We start from the raw sequence: 4,925 nt of genomic DNA, 5'->3' as shown, positions 1-4,925 counted from the left end.
GAGAGCAGAATTAGGCAAATGTTTTCTGTAAAGGGCAAGATAAGTAGATATTTTTGGCTTTGTGGTCAGTACAGTCTCTCACAACTCCTCAATCCTTCTGTTTTAGCTTGAAAGCAGCCATAGGCAATACACAAATGAATAGGTTGGCTATGTTCTAAAGCTTTCTTTATAAAAACAGGTGGCCAGTGGGATTTGACTCATAGGCTCTAGTTTGCTGACCCCTGATCTAGAGAATCTACTTCTCAGGCATGCTTCTTTTCCCAAGCATGTGTTTTAGAGAAGGCCCTGTGGTGTAGCTATCTTCCCAACCTGCAATACTACAGATTGACTGATAGCACTTTTGTTTTTCAGACTCTCCTCACCACTAGTCAAAGTATAGTGGCTGAAGAATGGATCCTCATCTGTCTTCATCTTTGTTTTGCTGTGGACATTAGAGGTCTTTCAAGGCTTCACTTAGCCCGTTTGTATGTGTACTTTGAAAAAGCTGGAAGTGCTGCAACCTAGAGCTACCTCTTGCTTAAGCTAAAGCAGAATGAGCGAAACAATGAATTATTAGCAGACATTTTGAAACACGCAGGCATCATTAATAGGCTGTTGTGACTTGGAAATCTGGCATATCATCAGTCTGATTTTATTAGTTTCATTTTATGGGATTAAATGGAGAGGCAGTTTGTGCTGTTGTTAGGGACATGTACTTGGTTAATTACAGCACCTATCTCACTGGGAACCCAAACCTGTTTCAGTTATCTATTGCAGCAGGGCAAACCACTCCAAACAGTGGCTTCAAGACAATAACAATCAGGAGTGACATCAGCAGGATGTCAGCAGGTGGAATATGCAGTCTCAGCCCTTGCCCTCCCACAGAAACACCAATTTAGCAACCATCCATTGATGAAACTACCCTTATGAGAGCTTCAGAATCCAGGTGAGATATTACAGCACTCCAGTGGAGCATGAAATGAGAAAAGACACACTGAAAAGGGTAAGAAGAAAAGTCACTTTAATCCCCCAACTTGGCACAGTGCAGTTCTGAGAGAGATCCCCTTGAGTCATGGGTTTTCCTATGGGACAAAGAGAACAAGCCCACCCGCAGCACCCAGCAGCCTGTGGACATATATAAAAAGCCCACAGCTAACATCATACCCAATGGTGGAAAACTGAAAGCATTTCTTCTAAGATCTGGAACAAGGCAAGAATGTTTGCTCTCATCACTTCTATTCAACATAGTACTGGAGTCCTAACCAGAGCAATTAGGCAAGAAAAAGAAATAAAAGGCATTAAAATCAGAAAGAAAGAAGTAAAATTACCTCTTCAGATGACATGCTTTTATATGTAGAAAACTCTAAAGACTACATGTATGCACACAGATACACACACACACACCTGTTAGTACCAATAAATGAATTCAATAAGGTTGCAGGATACAAAATTAACACACAAAATCATTTGCATTTCTATACCAACAGGAATATCTGAAAAGGAAATTAAGAAAACAAGCCCATTTACAAGAGCATCAAAAAGAATAAAATACTTTGAATGAACTTAACCAAGGAGTTGAAAGACTTGTGTACTAAGAACTGTACAACAATGATGAAAGAAATTAGAGAAAATTAGGCCGGGGCGCGGCTGGTGCAGCTTTCGCCTGAGCCTAGCCGAGCCCAATGCCCGCCACTGCCCGCTGCCTGTGGAGTGCACCTCCACACCTCCGTGCCTCCATGCCATGGCTGGCCTCAACTCCCTGGAGGCGGTGAAACAAGATCCAGGCCTCGTAGCAACAGGCGGACGAGGCAGAGGACTGCGGGCAGGGCCTGCAGCAGGAGCTGGACAGCGAGCATGAGCAGCGCGAGAAAGCCGAAGGGGATGTGGCAGCTCTCAATCTACGCATCCAGCTTGTTGAGGAGGCACTGGACAGGGCTCAGGAATGACTGGCCACAACCCTGCAGAAGCTGCAGGAGGCAGAAAAGGCTGCCGATGAGAGTGAGAGAGGAATGAAGGTGATAGAAAACCGGGCCATGAAAGGTGAGAAGATGGAGATTCAGGAGATGCAGCTCAAAGAGGCCAAGCTCACAGCTGAGGAGGCTGACCACAAATATGAGGAGGTGGCTCGTAAATTGGTCATCCTGGAGGGCGAGCTGGAGAGGGAGGAAGAGCGTGCTGAGGGGTCTGAACTAAAATGTGATGACCTGCAAGAGCTCAAGAATGTCACTAACAATCTGAAGTCACTCGAGACTGCATCTAAAAAGTATTCTGAAAAGGAGGATAAATATGAAGAACAAATCAAAGTTTTGTCTGACAAACTGAAAGAGGCTGAGACCTGTGCTGAATTTGCAGACAGAACGGTTGCAAAACTGGAAAGGACAATTGATGACCTGAAAGAAAAACTTGCCCAGGCCAAAGAAGAGAATGTGGGCTTACATCAGACACTGGATCAGACACTAAATGAACTTAAATGTATATAACCAAACAGAAGGGTCCTGTTCCAACAGAAACTCCAGAGCTCTGTATCTTTCTCTTCTCTTTTAAGAAGTTTCTTTTGCTATTGAATCTTCACTGTGCTGGAAATGTCAAGTAAATTATGAATATATGACCAAATATTTTGTATCCAAAGAAAAAAAGAAAGAAATTAGAGAAAATGAAATGGAAAGACATCCCATGTTCATGGATTGGAAACATTAGTATTGTTACAATGCCCATAATACCCAAAGTGATCTACAAATTCAATGCAATCTTATCAAAATCCCAGTGACATTTTTTATAACAGAAATAGAAAAAACAACCCTAAAATTAGGATGGAACCACAGAAGACCCTGAACAGCCAAAACAATTTCGAGCAAGAACAAAGTTGGAGACATCGTACTTCCTGATTTCAAAATACATTACAAAAATATAGTAATCAAAACAGTATGGTACTGTCATAAAAACACACATATAGATTAATGGAAGAGAATAGAGAGCCGAGAAGTAAACCCATATATATATGGTCAACTGACCTTTGATAAAAGTGCCAAGCTACACAATGGGGAAAGGACAGTCTTCAATAAATTGTATTAGAAAAACTGGATATCCGTATGCAAAAGAATGAAATTGGTGCCTTATCTTACACCATACACAAAAATTAACTCAAAATGATTAAAGACTTAAACATAAGAACTTTAACTATAAAACTTCTAGAAAAATACATAGGGGAAAAGCTTCTTTATATTGGACTTGGCAAGGATTTTTTGGATATGACCCCAAAACCACAGGCAACAAAAGCCAAAACAGATAAGTGAGCCTACATCAAACGAAAAAGTTTATGCACAGCAAAGGAAACAATCAACAAAATGAAAAGGTAACCTATGGAACAGGAGAAAATATTTGCAAACTACATGCCTGATAAAAGGTTAATATCCAAAATATATAGGGAACTCTTACAACTCAGTAGCACAAAACCAAATAACCCAATTAAAAAATGGACTAACATAATAAAATAAAATTTAAAAACAAGTCACTTTATCAAATGTAAAAAAAAAAAAAAAAGCGGGCAAAGGAACGGAATAGACATTTCTCCAAGGAAGACATACAAATGGCTAGTGTGAAAAGGTGCTCAATATCACTCGTCATCAGGAAAATGAAAATCAATAATATATCACCTCACACTAGTTAGGATGACTGTTACAAAAAAAGAATAAACATTGGCAAGGCTGTGGAGAAAAGAAAACCCTTGCACACTTTTGGTGGGAATTGGTATAGCTACCATGGAAAACATATGGAAGTTCCTCAAAAAATTAAAAACAGAACTACCTTATGATCCAGCAATCTCACCTTTGGGTATATATCCAAAGGGTTTGAAATCAGGATCTTGAAATGATCCCATGTTCATTGCAGCATTATTCTCAATAGCTAAGACATGAAAGACCTAAACATCTATTCACAGATGAATGAAAAATATGTGATGTATATATATATGTATATATATAACAGAATGTTAGTCTGCCTTAAAAAAAGAAGGAAATCCTGCCATATGTGACAACATGGATGAACCTTGAGGACATTATGCTAAGAGAATTAAGGCAGACACAGAAGGAGAAATACTGCGGGATACCACTTACACGAGGATTCTAAAATAGTCAAACTCAGAAGCAGAGTAGAATGGTGGTTGCCAGGGGCTGGGGGTAGGGGAATCAGGGAGGTGTTAGGCCAAGGGTACAAAGTTTCAGTAATGTAAGATGGATAAGTATCAGAGCCTTACCATGCAGCAACAGAACCTATAGCTAATAACAGTGTATTGTATGCTTAAAAATTTAAGGAGGTAGACCTTATATTCAGGATTCTTATCACATAATAATAATAATAATAATTATTATTATTATTGCAGATAGAATGGTTGCAAAATAATTATTATTATTATTATAATGGGAGGAGGAAACTTTTGGAGGTGATGGATAGGTTTATGGCATAGATTGTAGTGATGGTTTCACAGATGTATACTTATTTCCAAACTCACCAAGTTGTATACATGAAATATATACAGCTTATTGTATGTCAATTATATCTCAGTAAAGTGGTTTAAAAATACAATAACAATCATTTATTTTGCTACAGAATCTGGGAGTAGAGAAGGTTCAGTTAGAAAGCTGTTTCTGCGGTCAACAAAACCAAAAGACAACCGACAGAATGGGAGAAGATATTTGCAAATGACATATCAGATAAAGGGCTACTATCCAAAATCTATAAAGAACTTACCTACTCAACACCCAAAGAAAAATAATCCAATCAAGAAATGGGCAGAAGACATGGACAGACATTTCTGCAAAGAAGACATCCAAATGGCCAACAGACACATGAAAAGGTGCTCAATATCACTCGGCATCAGGGAAATCCAAATCAAAACCTCAATGAGATACCACCTCACACCAGTCAGAATGGCTAAAATTAACAAGTCA

At 39.1% G+C, this 4,925-nt stretch overlaps 1 pseudogene; it reads left to right on the top strand.

Annotated features, from left to right (window-relative positions):
* The first annotated feature begins 1,720 nt into the window (after positions 1-1,720).
* LOC102743662 (uncharacterized) lies at positions 1,721-2,561 on the top strand (annotated as a pseudogene).
* Positions 2,562-4,925: the final 2,364 nt, after the last annotated feature.

Source organism: Leptonychotes weddellii, chromosome 11, assembly GCF_054177405.1.
Source record: "Leptonychotes weddellii isolate Sample4059 chromosome 11, ASM5417740v2, whole genome shotgun sequence".
In the NCBI taxonomy this organism is placed as follows: domain Eukaryota; kingdom Metazoa; phylum Chordata; class Mammalia; order Carnivora; family Phocidae; genus Leptonychotes; species Leptonychotes weddellii.
Note: the sequence above shows the minus strand (reverse complement) of the source record. Positions and strands in the feature narration are given on the sequence as shown.